The following is a 14,671-nucleotide window of genomic DNA, read 5'->3' on the forward strand; positions in this document are numbered from 1 at the left end:
TTCCAAGTAGGCTGCTTTACATATGTCAGATTCATGCTTGTATACATGCTGCTAGAAAGAAACAGTAGAATGAAATGCAACACCGAGATTGCGGATAGAAGAATAAAAAGTCAGTATATTTGGTGTGAATGCATATAGGCTAGACACAGGAAGAGAACGGTTATTCTGAAATTTGGAGGGAGCAAAGAGCATGATCTCCGTTTTCTCTTCATTGAATTGTAATTTGTTCAGTGCCATCCATTGCTTTAAGTCCGCAATGCTGTTTTGGGTGCTTGGGGTAATGTTGCTGAGTTCAGAAGTGCCAGGGTGTCCTTCCAGGGCATCAGTCATTATACATTCTAGGAAGATGTTGAAGAGTGTGGGAGATAGATGACAGCCTCGACAGATGCAACTGACGTGTGGAACAAGTCGCCAACAGTTCCTTAAACGAGGGCTGCACTGTTGGCTTTTGCGTACAGTTCTTTGATGGTGTTGATCAACTTCTGTTGTGTTTCTTCATGGATGCCCACAGTGCATCATGCCAAACTTGGTCAAATGCCTTCTTAAAGTCGATGAAGGCATGGTTGATGTTTTGCTGGTGTTACATTTCTCGCACTGAACACGAAGATTGAAAATCAGTTCTTTGGTGCTGCGGAACCCAGCTTGTTCTTCTGTAATGATTCCTGCCTGTGGTCCGAGTTTGTTCTTGATTACTCTGGACATTACTTTGCTTGCATGGCCTATCAGACTGATAGTTCTGTAATTCTGGCAAAGTTGTAATTTGCCTTTCTTGGGTAGGGTGATAATCAGAGACTCTGTCCATGCTGTCGGCCATTCCCCAGTCTGCCATATTTTTCTGTCACTGCTTCTCCTCCTTGTTTTATCAGTTCGGCTGGCATGTTGTCGATACCTGCTGCTTTTTATTCTTCAGTCATCTTATTGCTTCCTCAACATCTTCATGTTGTTGGCTCATGGCTTGAGAATGCACTGGGGTCTCCATTTGCTTGATGGTTGTAGAGCTCTCTGAAATATTATGTCCATCTGTTCACTGTCTTTTTCTTCTGTGGGACATTTTCCTACTTTGTCTTGTATCGTACTGACTCTGAACTGCCTTTACTTTGTCACTTCATTTACAACTTGGAATGCCTTTCTACAGTTATTTTTTTGTTCAGACAGTCCTCCAATCAGTCTTGGCTTTCTTCATGCCTTGTCTGATCTTTTTGCTGACCTCTTTGTATTTTGCTAGTTTTTTTGTTTGTCTTTTTTTTTTGTTTTTGTTGTTGTTCTTTTGTTTGTTGTTGTTGTTGTTGGGTTTTTTTTGCTTGCCTGGCGATCTTCATGTCTCTTCGATCGCCACACATGTCCAAGATCTGTGACCCAGGGCGGAGTTTTCCGGTGTTTTCCAAGCAGTTCACTGATTCCTTCACTGATTACTGCGCTGAAGGTGGTGGTCATCACTTCAGCATCCTCATGAAGCGTTTGCAGCAGTGCAAACTTTCTGCCAATTGTTGCTTTGAAGGATTCACAAATGGAAGGATCTTTCAATATGTCTACATTGAATTCCAATCTGGTGTTTCTGTGTTGGTTGATCTTCTTTAGTTTGACTCTGAAGTTCATGGTAACACGATTATGATCACTTCCAATATCCCCACCAGGGAACGTCCTGGTCTTTGTTCTGTTGATGCCCGACTGGAATCGAAGTTGTACCAGGATGTAGTTATGATTTGTGCGGAAAAAAAAAAGTGAAAAAAAAAGTGTGAAAAAATTAAATACCGATCGATGTGGCGAGGTTCCGATAGAATTGCACCGTTTCACACACACACACACACACACACACACACACACACACACACACACACACACACACACATCTTTGGGTTCGACAAACATTCATGTCTGATGGTGAGCAAAAATATCATCTGGATCGTTATGAATGTACTAGTAGTCCCCCACCCCCATTTCTCGCAAACACTCCGCCATCCCCGGCATTTTATACTTTGTTGTTGTTAAGCAGGAATCACACATGAGCCATGAAGGCTCAGCCACTTGTTATTTCTTATCCACAAAACTTTGCACCTGTAGCTCAGTGATATATTGACACACTGATTAATTAATAGCAGTCATGTTCGGCTCACAAGAGATGCATGCAAATCTGCTGATACTAGTTGCTAAAATGTGCACAAGGAAATAAAAATATAGCTCCCGAATAAACATGAACACCATATTTCGAAATGAAATGCCAATCTAACGCCTGTGTGTGTGTGCGTGTGTGTGTGTGTGTGTGTGTGTGTGTGTGCGCGCGCGCGCGCGCGCCTGTCTGTATGTTTATTTACATTTATTTGCTTATTTGTTTATTTATTTGTTCTCATTACGGTCTATATATATTCAGTTTTTTCTTACTTTTTATTTTATCATTACCTATCTGTTTACTTGTTTATATTCGTATGTTGTTCGTTCATTATATCAATCATTAATTTAGTGATATATCCATTCACTGGTTTAATCCATTCATTGGTTTATGCACTTTATTTCTCCTCAAGGCCTGACTACTAAGCGCGTTGGGTTACGCCGGCTGCTGGTCAGGCATCTGCTTGGCAGATGTGGTGTGGCGTATATAGATTTGTCCGAACGCAGTGACGTCTCCTTGAGTAACTGGACTGAACTGAAAACGCCACATTTTTACATCTGTAATTTTTGAAAGTGTATTAAAGTACTTTCACATTTTATACTTTCTATACATTCTCATATTTGAGCACCGAATCCAGTATAATAACACAAGAACAAAACAAAATCTGCCTTGACATAATCTGGCTATAAAAAGCTGCCTCTTTAAGTTGAGGTTTTACGCCATAATAGACTAAGCCATGACTGCTGTGATCTCCCTTTACAGTGACTTTTCTACGTGTTGTGAGCTTTGTTAAGAGTGATCATTGTCACTGCGGATGTTGTGGTGTGACAAAGACGATTTCCTGGACATGCCCCAAGTGCACAATGTATACACTGGGAATTTAAGGAATGTGTCATCACGGTGTAAACTCACACTAACATACACGCATTAGCGCGCGCGCGCGCGCGGTGGACATTAAAAAAAAAAAAAAAGCAACATAGGGGACTGTACTGTGGAGATGTACCATCATCTGGGAAGAGAAACTCAATTTGCAGACAAAGTATATATATATATATATATATATATATATATATAGAGAGAGAGAGAGAGAGAGAGAGAGAGAGAGAAGATTATATATATATATATATATATATATATATATATATATATATAAGGGAAACTACTGTGTATAAAGAAGTCACGTGTCACAAAGGTACCAGTCATCTCCCCTGGTTCTACCAACTGTTGCACATTCCCCAGCACATTGTGTGACGGTGGGCACACGCAGTGAGGGAATGGGTAAGGAAATGAAGAGGAGAAGTGGCTGTGTGAGAATGAGGTGGCACTAGTAGTCTAGTAATTCTGTGAGAAAAAGTGGCCGAACCTCCAAAAAATTGCAAGAAAATGTTTTTTTGGCTCTACGTGTTCAGAATTTTTCGCTCTATCACCCATAAAAAATCGAAGATAATCGAACGTCAGATAAGATCAGGAAAATTAAATAAAGAAAAATAAATAGGCCGAGATGGAAGAAAAAGCACACCATACTTTTTTGCTGCCGCAGCTTGTCATTCGCGCCTTGTCAAGTCGGGCTCTGCGGGCAGGCCTGGTTCCTCCCCGCGCTTTCTCACTCCGTGCAGTGAAACCTGTTTCGTACTGCCCTGACCGTCGTGAAAGTTTTACGTTGATTTGTTGGCAATTAGTGATTTCGGAATAATAAAACATACTTATAACTGTCAATTGAATCAGTTACTGAACTGATATAACAGTTATCTTGTTCCTGATTTGCATCTAGACAGACAGCACGAAAGTGGCGTTGAAGAAAGGTTCACATGTTGCCTTCGCAAAATGTGGTGTTGAAGTATGGTGAACCATGCGCTTAAAATATATTTTACTGAAGAAATTACAATATTCAACTATATTTAGTAATTGTATGTAAAATGGAAACGGAGGGTCATCAAGGCACTTGTGTGATCTGAAGTGACGACAAGCCATTGTCTGGGTTCTAAAAACATTGATTTATTTTGTTCACGGTTTGTTTGTTTGTTTTTTCTATTTCTGTATTTAACAATTTACTTATTCATCTATTTGTTTTATCTTTAGTTCGTTAGTTACACATTTATCATTCAGTTTATTTTTGTTTATTCATTTATTTATCTAATTATGAACTGTCTTGTCTGTTTCATTTTATTTATTATCATTATCTTCTGTCGTGGGGGTATTTCAAACAACTGTGTGTGTGTGTGTGTGTGTGTGTGTGTGTGTGTGTGTGTGTGTGTGTGTGTGTAAGAAAGAGAGAGAGAGAGAGGCAAAACATTATTTTGAATTTGAAAGCAAAATATCACCAAATGTGGATATGCGCACACTCACACACATGCGCGCGCAAAATGTGTCATTCATGTAGATGTTTTGTCCACTGTGACCTGGAAGCGTGGAATTCATATATGAGATTTTGTCTATTCTAATGGATTCATCTATGTCAGATCCTGACAGTCTGTGCACATTGTTAACGTGAAAGGCAATGTATAAGCAGAGCGACTTATTCACACAAAGCTGTCTTTATACGTCTTAAGGTTGCATTTTAAAAATATACACTTACATTTTGCAGACATTCTTTACCAATATGTATAGATGCAAGTCTGAAAAAACCCCAACATATTGCGATTATTTTGGGATTAGACCACTTTTTATCATAGAATTACTGGACTAATTCATAATAATGTCCATCCTCACAAAGGCTTCCCTCTCAGTGTTGTTCTTCAGTGGTTGTCACCTGTGCTGAGTTCGAATAATGTATTCCATGACACTCTCCACATGCTGGCGAACCGTCAAAACCTTGTTTTCTGCAGGTACACCTTTTTGTCACAGTCACACTCGAAATCACAGCGGATAATGCACAGAAGCTTGGAAGGAGCAGGAGGCAAGTCTGCTGTGCAAGGCTGCACCATCTGGTTGTCAACAATCTTCCAGCCCAATTGTCCCAGCACAAGTGTGTCATTTCCACTGTTGGACTTGCAGATATGTCCTCAAACACTGGTATTGGTAGCAGAGGACGTTGGGGGCAGTGAGTGAACTTGTATGAATGTTGTCCCAGACGCTACCTTTGAACAGAACATCATGTATCTAATCTTGTCAAGGGCGGACGCTGTCTTCCTATCATACAAAAACAAGAGCATCTGCTCAGCAGCAACAACAATCTCACCTTTCTCTAAGTTCTTCAGGAATGTCTCTGCCAGTTCACAAAGTCGTTCTGAGCTCAGGAATTTCTGGAAACCTGTCCGTTTGCCAGTTCCAAAAGCTCGGGACGTTGTGTCACAACCTATGGCTGCATAGATGACAGGCAAGATATGACATAAGCTGTTAAGTGAACTCTGAAACTGCTTGATGTTCCAGCACCTGAACGGCTTTCTGCTTTTCTTGAGAAAGACTTCCTCTGAATCACTTTTGAAATGACAGACCAAAAGGACTAAAAGATCTGTGTCATCGTCAACAACCACTGTCTCTTTGCCTTTTGCACTTTCCTGAACCTCAGCAACAATCATGCAGTCAGCATCTCCTTCAGAACAGAAAGTCACGCATCCGTTGTTCCGCAGCTTACAAGAAAGCAAGTCAATAAAACGTTGCTTGTTTTTATGATTGGCCAGAAACAGGTCTTTCCCGATATGCAGGGTCATGTCTGGTGTAAACTGAACCTCAGTGGACGACTTTCCCTCAGTTCTGCATATATATGTGACGTCTTTTGTGCTTGGGCCACTTGTATAGCCATCACAGGCTTCTTGTACTTCTGTCGCACATGTCTGACTAAGTTTCAATGATGGAAATGTAAGTTGAGCCATGAGACCAGGGATTTTTTTGAGAAGTGCCTCTCCGTGCAGAACAAACGCAAGTCACCAAGAAAGGCACTCTCTGGCATGGGTTTGGAAACTCTCTTCCAGATCTCATCAACAAGAAGGGCTTTATTTCCTTGACGAAGAAAAATAGAAGACTTAGAAAGAGATGATGGGTGACTCAACAGGTCATATCTGAACACCTCACACTTGTCCTCGTATTTAGTGCCTGTGGCTGAAACCAGGTGCTGAAACAGAAGTTGAGGTTCGATAGCCACCACTTCTGCGTCGATCTTGACAGTGTTTATGGAGGCCATCGTAACAGCCTGTTCTGACCTAAAGGTGTATTCCGTGGCTTTGTGGCTTTCCATCTTCAAGATTTTATTTCCCACTTAGTTTGCCTTGTGTGCATCCACCTTGGTGTTTCAACCATACCCGTGGCTGTATTCTTCAGAACAGGACCAGCAATGAAAGAATCTCTCTCTTCCAGGAGAGCAAGGATGACCATCATGTCGTGACCATCCTGCCTCTTTCTGGCAATGCTGATGTCTTTGTGCTGTTCACTTGAGAAAGACAACCCGGTGATGTTCTGAATGGACGTATTGATGTCAGCACAAGTGGGCATTGATAGAAGCCATGCTGCACGTTGGGATTCTGACATTCCACGATCACGTGTCATCCTCCCTGTTGATTTGATGCTTCTTATCAACACTTGCTCAATAAAAGATCGACAGAAAGACCAGCCAATTAGCGATCACTTCTGCGGAAAATATGATGACCTTGAAATTTGTTGTACACGTCAGGGTTGGTTTGTTCAAGTTGCACCATATCTTGCAGGTACAGCTGGATAGACTTTGTGTACAGACTGTGACCAGCTGAAGCAAGAAAAAATATCATCTCCTGCAACGTACTCAGGTGAAGATGCCAGTTTCCCGTCCTCTCTGCCTTCAGAAAACGTCGTAAAATATCTATGAGATGCATGTATTGCAACCATGAGGCAGCTGTGGGGTATTGTTTTAGCTTCTCCTTTGCATCCAACTTGTCAGAAATTCTGGAGATAAGATCCGTGTTTGCCTCAAGGTCATGAGCTACAAGTTTGCCCTCCGTGAGAGAAATTATACAAAGCCAGTCCATGATCAAGATCTTCATCTTGTATTTTGTATTTGTATTTGTATTTCTTTTTGTCACAACAGATTTCTCTGTGTGAAATTCGGGCTGCTCTCCCCAGGGAGAGCGCGTCGCTACACTACAGCGCCACCCATTTTTTTGTATTTTTTCCTGCATGCAGTTTTATTTGTTTTTCCAATCGAAGTGGATTTTTCTTCAGAATTTTGCCAGGAACAACCCTTTTGTTGCCGTGGGTTCTTTTACGTGCGCTAAGTGCATGCTGCACACGGGACCTCGGTTTATCGTCTCATCCGAATGACTAGCGCCCAGACCACCACTCAAGGTCTAGTGGAGGGGGAGAAAATATCGGCGGCTGAGCCGTGATTCGAACCAGCGCACTCAGATTCTCTCGCTTCCAAGGCGGACGCGTTACCTCTAGGCCATCACTCCCCTTTGTTGTCCCCTAACATTGGTTCGGTGAAGTCCGTGTGATCAGTAGTATTTGATTTGAAAGTGTCAGTTGAATTTTGAAGTTCATTTTGAACTTGTTGATCCACTTGTTCCAAATGAAGGTCTTCTGGAACAAGATCTAGGTTCTGTGTAGTTGGCAGCTTGACTCCACATGTTTTAGCAGTCACGAGTGCGTTTAGTCCACTAAAATGTCCCCTTCCTGCTCGTGTCACTGCTTTTCCTTGCATCATATGCATGACAGCGTTTGGAGAGAAGGGCAATTCCAGAACCTTTAACCATTTGCAACCCACTGCCCTCCATCAACCGTCCAATGCAGCCTCAGAAGCTCATTTCAGCATGGAAAGCACCAAGCGCAGCACCATCGACTTCATATAACTGGCAGGAGGATCATTAGCAAGATGTCCTTGGCTTTCCACCAGAGTGGTTGATCCAGAGTCAGGACAGGTGTTGAGTTGTGTCGTGTGACCTCTTTTGTGATGAAATTCATGGTAGAGTAGTGACAGGCCATATCACTTGGACTGAAGTCGATTATGGGCAGGAAGCCAGAGATGCCACAGTGACTGCCCATGTGAACAGCTTGCATCATACCTGACCAACCAGGCCTCTCTCTCTGTCTGTCTCTACATTCTGTTTATACACAGATATGCATCGTGCGTTAAAATCATACTGACTAGCTTTTCTGTACTCTGTCAGTTGATGAAATTCGTTTGTTCTCTGGCATATACATTTATGTAATACCTTGTTTTTCTTATTGCCTTTCCGGAAGTTCTTTTTTTTTCATAAAATGGGGGTAGTACGTAAGAAAAGTCTTCCTGTGCTTGTTCTTTTCCTTCAGTAAACAAGATTCCTTCTGTTAGTTTCTCTCTCTCTCTCTCTCTCTCTCTCTCTCTCTCTCTCTCTCTCTCTCCTTTCTCTTCTTCTTCTCAGCTCCGTCCCTCTCCTTCCTAACCCCTCCCTCGCCCTTCCGCCTTTCTAGCACGCGCGCGCGCACACACACACACTTTCACAGTCAGTAGTTAAGTGGAGATAAACAACAACAACAACAAAAAACAAAAAACAAAACAAAACAAAAACAAAACAACAACCAACCAAACAAAAGAAAACAATAAACGCTAAGCCTTGAAGACAGTGCTTAAGGAAATAAACAAACGAATACATATGAAATAAACACTGATGGGAACGAAAGCCCACAAACTTACTAAAAAAAAAAAAAAAGAAGTTATTATCACCTTTGCAGCCCTTTTCCGATAGTACGGAAAATATTTTGTCAACACTGCAGGGGTGTTTGCAAATCACACATGTGTCTTGATGTTAGTCCATTTCCATTTTGCAAAGAAATCTCAAAAAAGAAAATCTTTAAATTTTCAGCGAAAGAAACTTTATTAAGCGCATGGTTTACCATACTCCATACTTCACACATGCGAACACGGAGGAATCGCGCAAACCTGTCTACCCCAATGCCACTACCATGCAGTCTGTGCTAGCACACTTTAAGATCATGATAACTGTGATTACATTTTAGTAACAGTCTAATTTGACTGTTGTAAGTACACTTGCTTTTTCGGAAACATTACTTAACAATGAAGCAATGTAAAATCATGTATGATATTCAGTACGCTCAACAGAGAAGCATAAGATACAGTGGTAGGCAGGTTCCGCTGCGCGGACGAAATGCCGGAGAAGCGTAGTACTTAACAGGCCCATCCCCATTGTGGCATCCTTGACAAGGTGTCAGTGACGTGACCCAGTTGAGAGTTTCAGACTCAAGTATGGTGTTCCGTTCGCGCCATCTCCTTGTGTTTATTTTTCTTTATTTAATTTTCCTGCTCTTATCTGACATTCGATTTTCTTCGATTTTTTACAGGTGATAGTGTGAAAAATCCTGAATACATAGAGCCAAAAAAACCTTTTCTTGCAATTTTTTTAGGTATTTTCGTAGTTTTCTTAGACTATAGAGAAAGAGAGAGAGAGAGTAGTCACCAACAATGGTCATCACTCATGGAAAAAAAAAAAAAAAAAAAAAAGACAGTGAGGCAGATCGACCGGTTTCAAGTTTCAAGTGACAAGAGTTTAGCTCGTGGAAATATAACACAACAGATGTCTGTCTCCATCTCATCATCTCTCCCGCGGAGTGCGTGTCGCCACAACCCGGGGCCATCTGATTCTGTCTGCATGCATGCTTGTGTGTGTGTGTGTGTGTGTGTGCTGATTGCGTATTTTTGTGGCACAAAGAAAAAAAGAAAGATTTAGTCAGCTGAACAGATCAGCATGTAAAACGTCAAAAAAAGAAACCTGGTGAAGTTTACCTGCATAATATTTAGCCCATAGTTATCCTTTTGAACGGAATGAGAGTGAGAGAAAATGAAAAATACGCATCCTGTGCTGACATGAACATCAGTTTCTTCTGTGATTGTTCTGTTGTACAAAGCATTTGGAAATTCACCGAACAAAAACTGTATCCGACGTGGATTTACACTGATCAATTGTAGGCATCAGTACCAAACTTTCGAAAGCACGGGGTATGCTTGTAACAAGGCTTTGTTTTAGAAATGGGAGATCATAACTAGACATGATCATGTGTTATTGTAGTAATGACAATGTGCTTAGTTAATGTTTTTTTTCGGATGTCGGCAAGTCAAGATGTCTCATTTCAAGATCATCAATACTTTGTTGCAGAGTCACACACACACACACACACACACACACACACACACACACACACACACACACACACACACACACGCACGCGTGATGCCAATATTTGTGATTAGTAATGGCTCGTGTCACACCTCGCAGGTTTGAGGTGATCGACGGTGTGATGGCCTTGGACCTGTTGTTTTAGGTACTCATTCACTTTTCTTATGATTTCAGATCTTCCCACACGTAAGAAGGTCATTGTTACGCCGAAACCTGCATGTCCATGGCAATACATCCATGTAAGCTTTTGCAGCTGGATGTTGAGCATTGCCTACGCCTTTCTGGGCTTTCCATTCCATTTCCAGCTTTCTGTAGGAACAAGAACAAAGACTCCTCTGGCCCCTAGAAAGAGGTCAAAAGTACACTATTTGGTGATCGCGTACCGACAACAAATATAATATACCTATCAACTTAAACTTGTAAGACAAAAGTGCTTTTTGTGCATTGTAAATTCATTCTAAATTTCATCATGACAGCCAATGAATTACTGTCGTATCTTTAGGGCATTCAATGCACACAGTTTACGAATACTGCAGACAGAACCAGTCTTCAGCAAGTAAACATGCAACTGACCTTCATAATTCAGACGTTTTTGCCTCAAGTTATTGTTAAGGACACATCTGTTTATAAAATGAACAGTTTACAAGTGTAATGTGAATTACATTTGAATGCTCACCGGCCTGAAAACTGATCCACTTATTGGGAGCAAACCAAGCCGTAGTTTTATCAAGCAGTCCCCAAAACACATTTTATCCACAAAGTCAAAATACTGCTCACAGTCAAAGCCAGTTTTGAACAATCTGTAGTTATGATATATATCTTTAAACATTACTGACTCGTCCCACTCTTCCATAAATATATATTTCATTCTTTGCTTGAATAATGACAAAAAAATATTGCTCACAACCTCTTGGAACCACACATACTCAAATCCAAAACTAAATAAAGTATTTTTGACAAAAGACACCCATAATTTTTTACACCTCTCTTCCAGGTTAAACAACATCAAATATGCCGGTCTGGGTGCACATTCATATTCAACAACTTTTACCAGTACCTGATACATCGAATAGCACTATTTATATTCAGCGGACAGCGTCTTCATTCTCCGTATGCAAACGTGTTTTGTACTCTGAGTGATATGATATAAAAAGCACGTTTACATGCAAAGGAATGAACCTTCTCAATATTATCTAGTATATTTAGACCCCACATCCCAGAAGCGTACAAAAGCATGGGTTGTCCTGGAGCATCAAATATTTTGAAAAAAAAAAATCATCCTTTGGAATTATCATTCAGTTTCGTTATATATCTTTAAGTCAATGCACGTTTGCCTTTTACTGTCCTAAATTCAAACCATAGCTGTGACACCCGTGGGCGCCTGTGTGCTTCCAGCTATGGGCTGCAGAGTCACATGCGTTGTCATCGCTGAGTACACAGACCTGCCATCGTCGGCTCCCGACGGACTACCAAGCTAAAGCATCCACTCCTCTGTTTATATTCGTTTTTGAATCCCAGACAATTACATTAATTCGGTACTTCCAGAACGTTTCCATCGAGATTCCAGTTTTCATTTCTTCCCCAAAGGCCACCTTTTCGAAAAACCATCACTGTAGTATTATCAGTATTTACACTCAAGAAGAGTGTTTACATGCATTATTCAGAACATTAATTTGATTTTGCAGACTAGTCGCAGTGTTGAATAGCAGTACAACACCATCCGCAAACAGAAGAATGCACAACTCCAATCAATCAGGCAAAAGCTAAATTCCATGAACACCACTGTTTTCAATAGCTGAAGCTATTTCGTTAACAAAGGAAGAAAATATGCATACATCCCTGCCTTAGACTAACTGGGCAATCGAAGAACTCTGTTAACCTATGTTCGATACGTACATCAGACGTAACACATTTATACATAGGAATGACAGCATTCATAAATTTTCCATTTATTCCATTCTGAATTGAAATATCAAATAAAGACTGACGTTGCATACAGTCAAAACATGAGTAAAGCTTGCCTCCCTTCTTTGATAAATATTTCTCAATAGAGTAAAAATGTGATATGTTGTGTCTGAATCCAGTCTGTGTCTCTGTTATCTTACCATTTTCTTCAGCACATGTAACAAGCCTTGTGTTCAGCACTGACGTATAGCATTTGGGTTACATCTGACATCCTGGATTTGTATGACAAACGCAGAGAGTTAACGAAGGTTAGGTTTCCAACCGAAGGAGCAAAGCACTAAAAGGTAGTGAGCCAGAAAATCAAGAAAAAAACATGAGTAAAGCAAAAGAGACGTGGATAGAAGAACGGTGCCAAGAAAAAGATGACAACCTCAAGAGGAACAGCAAGAAAGCCTACCATCTGGTTAAAGATCTGACCAGTTCAAAGCAAGGTCGTACCACCACCATACAGGATAAAGATGGAAACTGTCTCACAGAAGACACTGGCATTCTAAACAGATGGACAGAATACTGCTCAGAACTGTACACCCACAGAGCCAAAGGAGATGGAAGTATTGAAACACCCACCAGTCACAAACACCGACAACTATCCCATCCTACGGGAAGAAGTAGAGGCAGCAGTGAAATCGCTCAAACAAGAAAGATCACTGGAGTGAACAACATCCCGGCTGAGCTAGTTCAAACAGGAGGGGAAGCCATGATAGATGTCCTGCTTATCATTTGCAACAAGATCTGACAGACAGGAGAATGGCTCACTCCTTGGACTCAGTCACTGGTAATCAGTCTCCCAAAGAAGGGCAACGTGCAAGAATGTCAGAACTATGGTACAATAAGTCACCCAAGCAAAGTCATGCTGAAAATCTTACTGAACAGGTTGAAGCTTCAAGCAAAGCAGAGTTCCAGAGCAGGGTGCATTACAACTGAACAGATCCTCAACCACAGGATGCTGTGTGAGAGGCACCTACGACACCAACGGGATCTCTTCCACGTGTTCGTGGACTAAGAAAGCTTTTGACAGAGCATGGCACACAGCCCTCTTGTCCACGATGAAGTTGTATAACATCAACGCCAACTTGATCAAGGTCATAGAGAGTCTCTACAGCAAAGTCATCAGCGCAGTGTGCTACAACAGTAGTACAGGAGAATGGTTCAGAACAAAAGTTTAAGTCAGACAAAGCTGCCTGCTCTCGCCGAGTATCTTTAACATCTTCCTTGAGAGAATCTTGACTGACGCCTTAGAAGAACATGATGGATCAGTCAGCATTGGAGGATAATCACAAACGCGTTTTGCCGATGACATTGACGACCTTGCAGGAAAAGAAGAGGAGGTTGTTAGGTACGTGGAACGCTTGGGCAAGGCATCAACAGCATATGGCATGGAGACCAGCGCAGAGAAGACCAAACTGATGACCAACAACACCAATGGTATCACCTCAGACGTCAAAATTAGTGGCCAGAAACTAGAGACCGTGCAAAGCTGCAAGTAGGTTGGGCAAACTGTGTGACCAATGAATGATCAAAGCAGGAAATACTGTCCAGGATTGCCCAAACAACTGGGGCGCTGACTAAGCTGAAGACCATACGGAATGACAAGAACACTGCACACAGCTCCAAGATCAGACTGATTTGTTATTGGTCATCTCGATCTTCCTGTACGCATGTGAAAGGTGGACCCTCACCGCAGATTTAGAAAAGAGGATACAGGCCACAGAAATGAAATGCTTTCGAAGACTCTTGCGCATCATGTACAGAGATCACATGACCAACGAGGTAATGAGGAAGAGAATCAAGCTAGCCATCAGCCCTATAAAGATCTCACCACTGTGAAAAAACGCAAATTGAGGTGGTATGGACACAAGATGAACAGGACTTGCAAAGACGATCCTGCAGGGCACTGAACACGGAGGGAGAAAGAGAGGTGGATAGAAAAAGAGACGCGAAGACACCATCCCAGAATGGACAGGTCTGAGGCTGAGCGAGGCCCTTAAGGAAGACACCATCCCAGAAGGGACAGGTCTGAGGCTGAGCGAGGCCCTTAGGGAAGCAGAAACCAGAGAAGGATGGAGGAAGGTGGTCAACAGGTTATCTGTGGTGCCCCAACGGTCATCCAGACTATGGGACAAGTAAAGTGAAGTGACCTGCAACTTCTTGTTTTCAAATGGCACGACTGAGTTCATCATATATATATATATATATATATATATATATATATATATATATATATATATATATTCGAATCCTCTGGTTGCATTTCAATAACAGCTCTGCTATCAGTAGTTTAACTTCATTCTGAGTAAATAAGTTCCAAAATTGTTCAAACAATTCATTTTCTTCAGTGCAGTATATTTACATATTCCTATTTTCCTTCTTCCAGACAATTGTTTTGCTTCTTTCCAAAACTGTTTGCTGTCTCTGCTCAGTGATGCAAGACGTCTAGCTTCATCACGTATGTAGCTGACTTTCTTTACCTTAGACAAATCCTTGTATTCTTTCCGATATTTCATAAAGGGTTATCATTCTT

General features: G+C 41.4%; 1 protein-coding gene across 2 annotated transcripts in view; it reads right to left on the reverse strand.

Annotated features, from left to right (window-relative positions):
* The window catches only part of LOC143296332 (uncharacterized), a 486,076-nt gene that overhangs the window by 211,171 nt on the left and 260,234 nt on the right, over nucleotides 1-14,671 (reverse strand). The window lies entirely within an intron of this gene.

The sequence above is a fragment of the Babylonia areolata genome, chromosome 21 (assembly GCF_041734735.1).
Source record: "Babylonia areolata isolate BAREFJ2019XMU chromosome 21, ASM4173473v1, whole genome shotgun sequence".
NCBI classification, from domain to species: domain Eukaryota; kingdom Metazoa; phylum Mollusca; class Gastropoda; order Neogastropoda; family Buccinidae; genus Babylonia; species Babylonia areolata.